General features: G+C 43.1%; 1 protein-coding gene and 1 non-coding gene across 2 annotated transcripts in view; one reads left to right on the top strand and one right to left on the bottom strand.

The window, feature by feature from the left end:
• The window catches only part of LOC126417034 (uncharacterized), a 697,139-nt gene that overhangs the window by 526,965 nt on the left and 156,081 nt on the right, over positions 1-14,093 (bottom strand). The window lies entirely within an intron of this gene.
• Positions 5,990-6,064, top strand: Trnas-cga (transfer RNA serine (anticodon CGA)). Its single transcript has one exon. It is a non-coding gene; the product is annotated as a tRNA-Ser (tRNA).

The following is a 14,093-nucleotide window of genomic DNA, read 5'->3' as shown; positions in this document are numbered from 1 at the left end:
CGACGGCCGCCGTGTCGGGTTACACAATCTCTCCCTCCCACTCGCTCTCTCTCTCTCTCTCTCTCTCTCTCTCTCTCTCTCTTCCCGCCCTGGGGTTGCACAGCACATGGCTGGTGGAGATGCGCAGTGGCTGCCCTGTCGATACTCGTCACAGCCTACGTGTTAAGGGAAGGCACGAAATCTGCCGTATTTGTTCGGGCTTCCCATTATGGGAACCTAAGCTCTTAGCGCAATTCAATAGCACGCCGTTAAAAGAACGCACAGGTCTCTTAGAAGCAAAGTAGGTGGTGAACAACTGGTAGCAGACAGTCATATGTTTCGCCGTCGCTGATGTAAGTAATGGCACCTCAGCGAGGTGTACTGTCCGTGCAAACCGTCCGATCGTAGATGGGAAACACCTTTAAGGCGGGCCTCAAGATGAGACGCAGGCCCGTGAGGTGACGCAGGGGGGCTCACGCCAAATTCCTCACGGCAGTGTGAGTCACGGCGACAATCATCGCAAGTTGGATCGCAGTTTCAATACGCAATTTGCTGAGGAACTTCGGCTCTGGCAGAAATGGCGACTACTTCTGCTATGTTAACAGATATAAGTTCAGAATCGGATTCCAATTCTGAGTTTGAGTTCGAAACGGTGTGTTACATCGCTTTGATGAAACAAAAAGCAGGTTCTCACGCCGAAGAAGGCACGAGGAGGACCAAATGGCGTGAGTCAGAAGGGGCAGAGTAGCTGGTGAGAAAAGCCCTTGCTGTCGCCAGGGCTACTGTATACAGGGTGTTACAAAAAGGTACGGCCAAACTTTCAGGAAACGTTCCTCACACACAAATAAAGAAAAGATGTTATGTGGACATGTGTCCGGAAAAGCCTAATTTCCATGTTGGAGCTCATTTTAGTTTCGTCAGTATGTACTGTACTTCCTCGATTCACCGCCAGTTGGCCTAATTGAAGGAAGGTAATGTTGCAATTGTGCAATCACGTCATCAACACAGATTTTCTGTAAACGTTTGGAGAGGCATTGTTGGTGATGTCTTGACTGAGCCCCACGTTCTTCCACCTACGCTCAATGGAGCATGTTATCATGATTTCATACGGGATACTCTACCTGTCCTGCTAGAACATGTGCCTTTACAAGTACGACACAACATGTGGTTCATGCACGATGGAGCTCCTGCACATTTCAGTCGAAGTGGTCGTACGCTTCTCAACAACAGATTCGGTGACCGATGGATTGGTAGAGGCGGACCAATTCCATGGTCTCCACACTCTCCTGACCTCAACGCTCTTGACTTTCATTTATGGGGGCATTTGAAAGCTCTTGTCTACGCAACTCCGGTACCAAATGTAGAGACTCTTCGTGCTCGTATTGTGGACGGCTGTGATACAATACGCCATTCTCCAGGGTGCATCAGCGCATCAGGGATTCCATGCGACGGAGGGTGGATGCATGTATCCTCGCTAACGGAGGACATTTTGAACATTTCCTGTAACAAAGTGTTTGAAGTCACGCTGGTACGTTCTGTGGCTGTGTGTTTCCATTCCATGATTAATGTGATTTGAAGAGAAGTAATAAAATGAGCTCTAACATGGAAAGTAAGCGTTTCCGGACACATGTCCTCATAACATATTTTCTTTCTTTGTGTGTGAGGAGTGTTTCCTGAAAGTTTGGCCGTACCTTTTTGTAACACCCTGTATATAGCTAGAAGTGGGCAAATTTCATTATTATCAATTAACAGAAACAGTATTTTCGCATACAGACATTAGCAGAAACAGAATCCTATTAGTCATCAGGACTGTCCAACAACAAATCAATTTAAACAGTGCTTATAGAACTTTGTGTCATCCTCCTAATGTATCAGAAATGTACTCGGACGACAGTTTCGATTCTATATTGATGTCAAAGACGTGGTTAAATCCAGCTACTCCGTTTTCACTGGTAGATATGGAGGGCTACACGCTAGTAAGGAATGATATTGTAAGGAACCTAGGCATCTTTTTTGATAAACATTTAACCAGGACAGAGCACATCACGAAAATTAGCTACAGAGTTTTAACATCGTCAATGTAGAATGTTAACAACGAATTACAATGCAACTTACCATTTCGAATGTCAATTTCCTTGGCCACTTCCTCCCACTTCTCAGCCTTCAGCTTCGTTTTCAAGTAATCTTCATGGCTTGTATCATACAGAACTTTGCGAACACGTATGGCTTCAATTAGCTTTTCCTCCATTTCGAACTACCAACAGCCAGAACCTCCGCGAGCCTCGCAGTAAACTGCGTACAGGAGACTGCGGTCCGCAGGGTCACCAAGCGCAGGAACTGCGTCACGTCACGCTGCGCTCTAACGTGCGCAGGACCATTCAGCTGTGTGGTTCGCAAAAAACTCACCGTGAGTCACCCTGCGTCACCTCACGGACTTGCGTCTCATCTTGCGGCCAGTCTAAGTCGCTCCCATCAGCCACCGCTCCCAGTGGCAGCTTCGTTTAAGGCAGGGGTCTCCAACCTACCACCCGCGGGCCTAAACCGGCCGCGTTAGCTGGCCGGACATCCCCGGTATCCGGCCCGCCAAATATTTGAGGTGGTGCCTATACTGCCAACAACTGAGTTTCGAGACCTATCGCGACCAATACACCGCGACATTGGCTCTGCTACTCGCTGCAAGACTACATAACTAAACTTATTGTTGCGCCGCTTGAAATAACAATGCGTTGACATACTCTACCTCTGTTACGTATTGCAGTAACAGTGTTGCTAACAACGATTTTGAGATATCGTTAACTTTGCAGGACGCTTTCGTGAAATTCGCCAGAATACAATACGCCAGAATTTCGGTCAGGTACGTTCACCAAATTCGCCAGAATAAAATATGCCAGAATTTCGGTCAGGTACGTTCACCAATCAAAATACGTAATTAAATAGAAATCGTAGTTCGTTTCAGTGCTAGATATTCCCACAACCTTAGATTTTTGTGATTTAATCTTTCCTTTAGCCTTACATTACGGTGATCAATGACTACTAGGGTGCTTTAATCCCACTAGGTAGATATTGGCCCTTATGGCTTCGTGGAGGAGTCAATGTGGCCTGCGGACTAAAAAGTTTCCCCTGGTTTAAGGCATGGCCCGCCACGGCGTGCCACACTTCACACTAGCCGAATGTTGTAAGGTGCTTCTTACGCGAGGAAGATATTTTTACCAGTTTTAATAAATGATTGTCTCTTATTGATGTATTCACGATAGTTAGGAAGTGCTGTAGTCCGTAGCCGGCCACGAGTCGGAGAGCATTTCCCACGCTAGGTGACGAAGCGATCATATGTCGCGTATAGTGGGGTGGGCCAACACCGACTCAAAGGAAGGCCTCAGCGCTTGTTCGTGACGTCACGTCAGCTAGGCACGGAGAACGCCAGGTCTGTTGCAGGTATACTCTTTATGGTGGTGTCTCCCTCTCTGGCACAGGAAAATGTGAAACTATTGGCGGTAGGTGACCAACACACATTGTTCTGAGAGATTTCTGCAATCAATTAACTGTGCAATTCATTACACTTCTTAACAAATAGTGTACTCCTTAACTTAAATTTCCACCTGTTTTAAGGACTGACATACAAATACAACTTCATGGTCCAGCAGCAACAGAATTCGTGCTTCTTTACCTTATTTGTAAATCTGAGGAAGTTGCGTATGTACTGGGTTGCTTTTGCAAGAAACTGTGAACATATTAGTGCTCTTCTTTAGGTATCTTGGTTGACTATGGGGTGAGGAGCACCGAATGCTAATGAAATACCTTGCAATTGTACACGTTGGGGGAGGGTTGGGGGACAGAAGAAGAGGCAAAAGAGAGATACTTGTTTTATCAAATAAAATTTTTTTTATCTTATAAAGTTTCTCCTTTCAGTTCGAAGAGGGGAATATTTATTTTTTTCTAATGTGCATGTTTAAAAAAGTTTAAACTCAGCAGTATTTTCGATGTATGAAGTTATTTTGTTTCCTGTTTAGAATTCCTTTCGTTGAAAACGACTGCAATCTAATGACTGGCAACAGTTGGACATTTACACATGTAAATTAGTTCATATTTCCAGTGACGACGTCAAATAAATAAATAAATAAATAAATAAAAGAAACGAGTTAATTTTAAGGGGGTTGGGGTAAATTTCGATAACAAAATAGATCAAGTAATCAAGTAAATATAGTTACTTGAATCTAAAATTTCCGAAGCTTGCAATGGGGCAAAGCATCATCTCATATTGATCTACGTTTGTTTCGACAGGATTCAGTAATACAGAACTATGATCTTTATTTGTAGCTTTACGATAGTAAGAAAATCTTTCATCTAAATAAAACTGCGGAATCCAAAACAATACCAAACATTTTGTCCAAAAATAAGAGACTTATAGTGATAAGCACGCCTAGGCGTTTCTGCCTGGAACAGACCTGGCGTTCGCCGTGCCTAGTTGACGTGGCGTCACCAACAAGCTCCGAGGTCTTCCTTTGAGTCGGTGTTGGTGGGGCTCGACACTGGACCTTTGCAACAAGCGTCAGCCTTGGAAATATACATGACGGGAAGTACCGCTATCTTGGCGCCAAAGTCACCGATTTTGTTTATTTATATTTAATAATTAAAGTCATTTATGACCATATGAATACTAGGAGGAGCCTCTGGATGTTTAAAACTATTTATCATAATTTTGCCTCGTTAAAATTCACATCCACTCATTAACAAATGCATATCGTAGTAAGTACGAACTTGATCGGAAATCCACGAACTGTGACGAAACTAGTAAGAGATACAGACTGCGCGCCAAATTCGACAGTCGGCGTTAAGAGCTATTCCTGTCTTGTTCGATGGTAGGCATTCCCTCGGTTACGAGTAGTTTGTGACATGAGTGTTTCATTATTGATCTAATAGGAATAAAAGTGATATTACGGCATTCTGAATGTTAATTTCGATTAAATAGATACCCCAAGGTTAATCGACAGCAATTTCAGATAGTAGTTTCCACCGACAGAGACATCCAATGCGCCAATGAAGAATCTGCACGGGACGACATTTACGAGAGCTGCACCGCGCACAGGTAAGAAGAACACCGACGACATGATCCACAAAGTCGGATCAAGGAAGGTCTGACTTACACTCGCAAATTCCGGGTGGAAATGCTTACCAGTTATACTGTACGTCACATATACCACCCTCTACGGACTCGCGGCTAAGCTGAGGAATAATAGTATCAGTTTAGAAGCGAGGGGATCTTGCAATGTGTGGCCCATGGCACAGTCTGTCTCGGCTTTGCTCGTTCCTTTCTGGAAGTACTCTGCACTGTGCGACATTTCATTTGGTGTACTGCCGAATTAGGGCAATGAAAGAATTCTCTGGTGATAAATCAACATTTGGCCCATTGCTGACTATGCAGATGCGTTAACCATCCACAACTCAATTTTTTCCGTCGCTACGCAAGTACCTCACGGTCAAAGTGCTTCGTGTTGACTCGCTTTTTTTTCTTTTTCTTTTCCTTTTTTCTCTTTTATCTCTACTGGCGAGTTAATGGTACCTAGAGATAAAAACAAGAATCAGGCACGCCACTCGTGACTCTATCAACAAAGGTAAACTGATCCCTCTTCAGGCAATACCATCGTAAGTACACCTTAAAGCTCCTTCCCCCACCGTCACCTAAGGAAACTAAGACAGCTAAAATTGGGCAATCTTTCGAGACACAATCCTGAAGGGCGATGGGAATGAATGATAAGGAATCTCAATAACCATGAAACAAGGATTTTATAGAATGAAAATTTCACTCTACAGCGGAATGTGCGCTGATATGAAACTTCCTGGCAGATTAAAACTGTGTGCCGAACCGAGACTCGAACTCGGGACCTTTGCCTTTCGCGGGCAAGTGCTCTGCCAACAGAGGTACCCAAGCACGACTCACGCCCCGTTTGGAAGGTAGGAATTGAAGCTGTGAGGTACTGGCGGAACTGAAGCTGTGAGGACTGGGCGTGAGTCGTGCTTGGGTGGCTCAGTTGGTAGAGCACTTGCCCGCGAAAGGCAAAGGTCCCGAGTTCGAGTCTCGGTCCGGCAAACAGTTTTAATCTGCCAGGAAGTTTCATAAGGATTTTTATTTTTTAACTTTTTGTAATTTTTATTTTTCATCTTATTTTCATTTTTATGTTTTGTGTTCTTATTATATCTGTTCGTCGGTAATGGGGTAATTGGATGAGTGTACTGTGCTCAATGACAATAAGACTCCCAAAGTCAAGGAAAGTGTGTGGACCCTGTTCTCGAAACCAGATGTGAGCATGGAATGAAGGTTGGGGCAACAGCAGGAAATCTGGGGTAACCGTCGTTGGCAGGGCGCGGAGATGTGTTGGATGAGGAGCCAAACGTCCCGCTTAGAAGGCATGTAGGACGATGCTCGTCTGTGTCGTCAAGATGGCAGACGGAGCAAAGTGACGACGTAGTCAATCCCATATGACAAAGTCGACGATTGGTCAAGAATTTACCGTCGACGACGACGTACCAGAGTCCAGACAAGTTAATTGATTGAAGCGGTGCATGGACGCACCTTGGAGTAGTGGTGTAGTCATTAGACACTACTGTATGGGCCACCCAAGCACGCATTCGCCCTCCCCCCCCACCACCCCACATCCCCTGCCCCTCAACCCAAATTGCTATTAACCGCATACTACCATATCAATGTCCTGCAGACCATTTTCCCTCCTTTTTGCTCGTCGCACAACGGGAAATACCGCACGAGGTCGGGCGAAGAGTGCTCTGCATTGAATCATCATAAAAGCCTTCATGATGCATATGTATCCATATGAGTGGTGTCTGTACTTTCGGATATCACTGATACAGACTTCATTTAGTATTGCAGTATGTCATTTTTCGCTCGGTACAACTGTCTATCGTTCTGCAGAATCGTGATGTCAACGTTGTTTATCCTCCGCTACTTGTTCTCGGTATGGAGGATGTTCACAGGTCCAGTGGATGTTTGCACAAAAAGAGGCAGTCTAGTCATCTGTCGTCACAAGCCTTTACAAATGAATGGAAATTACAGACTAGAGAGATGAGAATTCTCAATATCGATTATACAGTCGCATAAACGACAGATACTGCAAATTTCTTATGAAACGACATTACAGTACCATGCAGAAAACATTTAAGGATGAAGTTGGTAAAGAAAGAGCAGAAAATTACAGTGATCGACAGACTGGGTTCATTGAACAGTATATCAAGAAGCAATTTGCGTTAAATTTGCAGGCATGAAGTACGTGAAGAAATTGGTGATGGGAATTGTACAATTTCTGAAATCACACGCATTATTTCACTTTCAGTTGCCACAGTTTTAATTGGAAATGTGAAAAGAGTATGGAGTATATATTACTGTAAACTACAATGGTTAAGTCAAGGGCCATGCCTGGAACTATATTCCGATTTACAACTCGCTGTTGTTCAATTTCTTAAGGAAAAATAGGTGCAGGAACAAAAATTAGAACATTTGGAATGGATTATAGACCTCACATTTTCGGTAGACTTGGCTGCACACCTCCCATATATACATCCACATCTACATGGATTCTCTGCAAATCATACATAAGTGCCTGGCAGAGGGTTCATCGCACCACCGTCACCATAATTCTCTGTTACTCCAATTTCGAACAGCTTGCGGAAAAAGCGAACACCTATATATTTCCTTGCAAGCTTTGATTTCCCTTATTTTAGTATGATGATTGTTTCGACCTATGTAGGTCGGCGTCAACAAAATATTTTCGCATTTGAAGGAGAAAGCTGATGTTTGAAATTTCGTGAGAAGCTTCCGTCTCATCGAAAGACGCCTTTATTGTAATGAAAATGTTCAAATGTGTGTAAAATCTTATGGGAATTAAATGCTAAGGTCATCTTTCCCTAAGCTTACACACTACTTAACCTAGATTATCCTAATGACAAACACACACACCCATGCCCGAGGGAGGAATCGATCCTCCGCCTGGAGCAGTCGTGTTGTAATGATGTCCACCCCAATGTCAGTGACACTCCCTCCTCTGTTCGGGATGATACAAAACGTGCTGCTTTTATTTGAACTTTCTCGATGTACTGCGTGAATCCTATCTGGTAAGGACCTGAGACCACGCAGCAATACTCCAAAAGGAGAACAGACATTCGTAGTGTAGGTAATCCCTTTACAATAAAATGCAGCCTTTCGTTTGCCTTCCCCACAATATTTTCTATGTGTTGTTTCCAATTTAAGTTGTTTGTAATTGTAATTCTTAGATATTTAGTTCAAGTTATGGCCTGCAGATTTGACTGATTTTGTAGTGTAACTGAAGTTTAACGGATTTCTTGTAGCATCCATATCGATCATCTCACGCTTTTCATTATTTAGGGTCAATCGCGAATATTCACACCATACAGACATCTTATCTAAGTCATTTTAGAATTGATTTTGATCTTCTGTTGACTTTCCCGGACGACACCACAATCTGCAAGCAATGTAAATGGCTGCTCAGATTGCCTCCTAAATCAATTATATGGATAAGGAACAGCATAGGGCCTATCTCACTACTTTGAAGAACAACAGAATGAACTTTCGTTTGACTCGAAGACTTTCCGTCCATTACTACGAACTGTGACTTGTCTGACAGGAAATCACGAAACCAGTCTCGTAACTGGGACGATATTCCAAATGCACGAAATTTAGTTTTGAGCTGCTTGTTAAGTACGGTGTCAAAAGCCTTCTGGAAATATAGAGATACGGAATAAATTTGAAACCCCTTGTCAATAACACTCAGCACTTCGTGTGAGTAAAGAGTTAGTTGTGATTCACAAGAAAGATGTTTTCTAAATCCGTGTTGACGTTGTGTGTTGACCTTCTGTCAACAGACCGTTCTCTTCGAGGTAATTGATAGTGTTCGAACACAATATATGTCCCAAAACCCTGCTGCATATCGACGTTAATGATATGGGCCTGTAATTTAGTGAACTACTTCTACTACCTTTCTTGAATACTTGTGTGACCTGGGCAACTTTCCGGTCTTTGGGTAACGGATCTTGCTTCGAGGGAGCGGTTGTATATGATTGTTAGGTACGGAGCTAGAGCATCAGCATAGACTGAAAGGAACCTAATAGGTGTACCATCTGGAACGGAAGACTTGCTTTTATTAAGTGATTTAAGTTGCTTCACTAGCCCGAGGTTATGTACTTCGAAGTTACTCATGTTGGCGAAAGTTCTTGAATAGAATTCTGGAATACTTACGTCTTCTTTGACGAAGAAATTTCGGAAGGCTTCTTTTAGTAAGTCTGCTTTAGCAGCGCTGTCATCGACAGTATCCCCATTGCTATCGCGCAGCGAAGACATTGATGGTGCCTTGCCGCTAGCATACTTTAAATACGACCAGAATCTCTATGGATTTTCTGCCAGGTTTAGAGATATAGTTTCGTTGTGGTAACTATTATAAGCATCTCGCATTAAGGCTTGCGCTAAATTACGAGCTTCTGTAAAAGTCTCCACATCTTGGAGATCTTGCGTACTTTTAAATTTAGCGTGGTTTTTTCGTTGATTCTGCAACCGTGTTCCGACTCGTTTTGTGTACCATGGGGTGTCAGCTACATCGTTTGTTAATTTATTTAGTATAAATCTCTCAGCTGCTGTCGGTACTATTTCTTTGAATTGAAGCCACATATGGCCTACACTTACTTGTTAATTTGGAATGAGTGGAGGTTGTCTCTCAGGAAGGCGTCAAGTGAACGTTTATCTGCCTTTTTGAGTAGGTATATTTTTCGATTATTTTGGGAGGATTTAGGGGTCACAACATCCAGTCTTCCTACGACAACCCTGCGTTCACTAATCCAAGTATCCGTTTTAATGTTCGTTATTACCTCAGGATTGTTGCTAAGACATTGCAAGGTGAGAAACAACTTCTTTCTGATTTGGTAGGGATGAATTTAAAAAGAAAATAGCGTTACGGAGGGATATATTCTGACAAACAAAGAATGTTTTATCTGTGTATTGTTTTATCTGTGACATGCTAATGTTCCTTGTCCCTTTTTATTACAGTTTGACACAGCATCACTATGCGGCTTTCACTGTTGTAACAAGCAAATACTTTTGATAATGTTACAAGGTAAGTTCCAACATTGAAATAGTGTATGCAGTCGCTATGTGAAATCGTATATGTTTGAGGGACCTTACCTCGAGAAGTTAGTTTTTGTAACTTTCAGATCAACGATCTTGGCGTACATGATTCTTGAAAAATAATATAGCTTTCAGATCGCCCCTAACGATTGAAAATGTCAAACATACATGAAATTAGTTTTTTTGTGATTTATGTTACTGAGGAATGAGAAATATAACACTAAATCATGTGCAGCGCGACTGCACCGCCATTTAAATGGGGCGATGTCGGAGTTTCTCCCTCTCCCCTCTCCAAGGGCTCTGACAGTGTGGCGTTACGTTTGGGGAAATGTGCAGCGAGGGTCAACGCAGTAGCACTCGTGGAAATGCACGGCTGGAGAGTCGAAATCTTGACCGTCCCTGGTTTACGCGCACAGTGTATGCTAGTCTGTTATACAGTAACGAGGCAGGAAGGAGCAGTCGTGTTTGCGAATGACCTCGACCATTCCGCGACTATCCTACGTGTCAAGTAATGATATACCACACGCAGCCACGTAACGCGGCGTAAGAACGTGGATTGTTAAATAGATACTAACAAACAGAGACGGGAGACGGATGTTGCGCCTTGTCAGTGAGAATAGGTTTCAAACCACACCAGCAATGCTGGTTTAATACAGTTTCACTTCGACCACTTAAAGCGTGATAACTGCAAAGGGAGCACCATGCAACGGACATTTAAAGTGTGATACCTTGCAAAGGCCATTGCTTTCCGCAGAAGATATAGCAGCATGTCTTCGCTGGCCCAGACAACACAGAACCACCAACTTGGCTGGCTTCATATTTCGTGCTCCGACGAGTCGCGATTTTTCTCCTTTTCAAATGACGCAAGGAGCTGAGGGCACTGATGTCGCACTTAGTTGTTTAACGCACGATGCGAGTGTGCACCGTCCGTCTAGAGAGTTCTGCTATTGATATTATTCCTGGTGTAAAAGCGACGTCAGCGTAGTACGCACGTTTACCGCTCGAACTAACATCTGTAAACAATAGACATGCATTCGAACAGTCAACAGTGTTAGGCAGTAAATGTGCGGTCATAGTGTCTGTCAACGTTACTGAGCCGAAAATCGCAATGTTGCGATGAACTTAACAAATCTAAATCAAGTTTCCAAGGTGTACTTCAGAACGAAAGAGAGAAAAGTGTGCGTGAAGTTCGTCTCGCACACCTTGGTGCAAGCACAACAAATACAACGCATGGACGCATGCTGCGACTTGATTAGAATGAAAAACGAAGACGGTTTTTTTTCCGGGAAAAAAGTCATCACGGGTGACGAGACTTGGTGTCGTTAATCAAACCTACCACAAAAAGCAAAGTGCAGGATGCATGTCTGGTGGTTCGCCAAGGCCGAAGAAGGTGAGAATGTGACGCACGAGTTGGACAACGTCTCGAAGGACTTCTGACAAACCCCTGAAGACTATTTACAACATATCTGGCGGGAAAGCTTGAAGAGTCACTTTCCCGACAGTTTCATAAGGCTACATGAACGTTCCGAGTGTTGAACTGCAGTGGAGGATGTTAGAACAGCCGAAGCATTAAAACCATCATCTTAACTTTTCTTTAGGTTTTATTAATCCATTTTCCACTGACGATGTAGCATGTACTTCCGGCTGGAGATGTATGTGATGTTTCATAGTATTTTTCGTACAATGACTTCGGTCCACTGACTCAGGTTATCATGAACATAAACCGTGACGTTTATCGCAACGTTCTCGGTGACCTCAGTGTCGTTTCGTCTCCTACATCTTCATGGAGGGTACGCTGTGGACACTACAGTCTTCCTTGGCGACATCTACTGTGTACGATTCTAGTTCGAGGAGCACTGTGACAACCTGCCACATCTCGAGTGGCCGATCTGTATTCCTTGGGAAATATCTGAGATTAACTGGAACAGTGGATGGAACGTAGCAAATAACATATCCCAAACTTGGCAGCTCTAGGCGAACTAGTTGTCAGTCACGGGCTCATTTGGATATGGCAGACCTGATGAAACTTGTCTACGCTGCTCCTCCCCTAGTTGACGCCATTATCAGGCCTAAAGGGGATACCGGTAGAGGCAAAGGTGGATAAATGGGCCCCTGCTGGTATTATGAGCCCCCTACATATTTGGAAGTACAGGCCACGAATTCTAGCGGAAAGCACATGAACTACTAGAACTAGTTGCCAAACTTCACTGTAGAGTGTGCTGACGTAGTAGCTGTCATGGTTTGTGAGTAGTTGTGCTGTGAATTTTTTCGCTGTCATCAAAATTTTGAAAGGTTAGTGTTTACTTGAATAAAACTCAAATTTATAACATGTTATTAGTAAAACCAAGGTAAGGTACGGAATTGGCTTATTGTTGGGATGCCGTTTTACATTAATTAACGTCGGTTGCGAACCAAACTAACCGTAGGCAAAATCGTTTTTCCCAAGATGTCGAGGGTGGATACATGGGCCCCTTTTTCTGCTGGTATTGTGGGCCCCGTAAAATCAATCAGATTTTATGGGACCATTTACAAATATTGCTACTCTTTATGTTTCAGATACCTCGAAGACATCTTGTACCACCAAAAAAACCGAAACGGCAATCGTGGGACAAAGCAAATATGTGAAATGCTATTGTAGCTATTAAAGAGAAAAAAATGGGGTTGAAAAAAGCGGTTAAAGTGTACTATGTCCCTCGTTCTACACTCCAAAGGCTTTCACGAATCGATACAACGGTCGAAGAAATAGTTAATATAAAACTGGGCCGTCCACCGGTTTTACCACAGGGACTTCAGGACGAACTGGTTAAATATCTTCTCATTATGGAATCCAAATTCTACAGCCTTACCAGAAATGACGGCAGGCGCATGGCCTACCAACTTTGCACAAGAAATAAAATCCCTCATCCATTTGTAAAGGGCGAAGTTTCTGGTCGAACTTGGTTTGACCATTTTATGTCACGGCACAAAAATATTCTGTCTATTTTGAAGCCATCCGCAACTTCGATTTCACGTGCTAATGGGTTTAATAAACAAGCTGTCGACAATTTCTTCAGTTTACTTGAAGCTGCGTTCACTAACTAGAAATATCCTGTCAAAAAATAGCTCTGAGCACTTTGGGACTTAACTGCTGACGTCATCAGTCTCCTAGAACTTAGAGCTACTTAAACCTAACTAACCTAAGGACATCACACACATCCATGCCCGAGGCAGGATTCGAACCTGCGACCGTAGCGGTCGCGCGGTTCCAGACTGTAGCGCCTAGAACCGCTCGACCACCCCGGCCGGCAGACGAGTCAGGTCTTTGTGTCGTTCAAAGAAAAATTTCTCGTGTCATCGGCCTGAGGGGAAAGAGGCAAGTTGGTACATTATCTGCAGCTGAAAGAGGATCACTTGTAACGTGTAAAAAGATGCTTATGTGTGTGACTATTGTGAATAGACTAGGCATAGGCTGTGAAAATCATCCCACCAGTAGACTAATTAACAATGTTCAGAGTGAATTTTTCTTTCCTTATACTCAAAAATTAAATAAAACTATTTTTTCAAGTTTTTGTTTCTTTTTATTTCAAATTAACTTGGGGCCCATATTACCAGCACAAATTCTTGACGCAACAAAATGAAGACTATCAGGAAAAAAAAAATTTTGTTTTAAATATTAAAAAGTTGAACCAAAATATGTCGTAACTATTTGCAGGACATACTAGAGAAATGTTTTACGTTAATTTCAGGTGATTATACTAAAAATAAAAGGTGTTATATATTTAAAAAAATGGGGGCCCATTTATCCACCTTTACCTCTATTAGTGCGATGACTCCTGGTGGTGGAAAACTTTTTATTCGGTGAGCTTGTTTACGAGTGTCCTTCGTTGACAAGGTATGCCTGACACATCCGTACTTTTGCTGGGATGGGTTTCGACGTTATGTTCCTGGTGCGTGCCTACAGAAGATCCGCCTGCAGAGAGTATGCACAAGCTCACAG

This window comes from Schistocerca serialis, chromosome 8, assembly GCF_023864345.2.
Source record: "Schistocerca serialis cubense isolate TAMUIC-IGC-003099 chromosome 8, iqSchSeri2.2, whole genome shotgun sequence".
In the NCBI taxonomy this organism is placed as follows: Eukaryota; Metazoa; Arthropoda; class Insecta; order Orthoptera; family Acrididae; genus Schistocerca; species Schistocerca serialis.
This window is presented reverse-complemented; position numbering and strand designations above follow the sequence as displayed.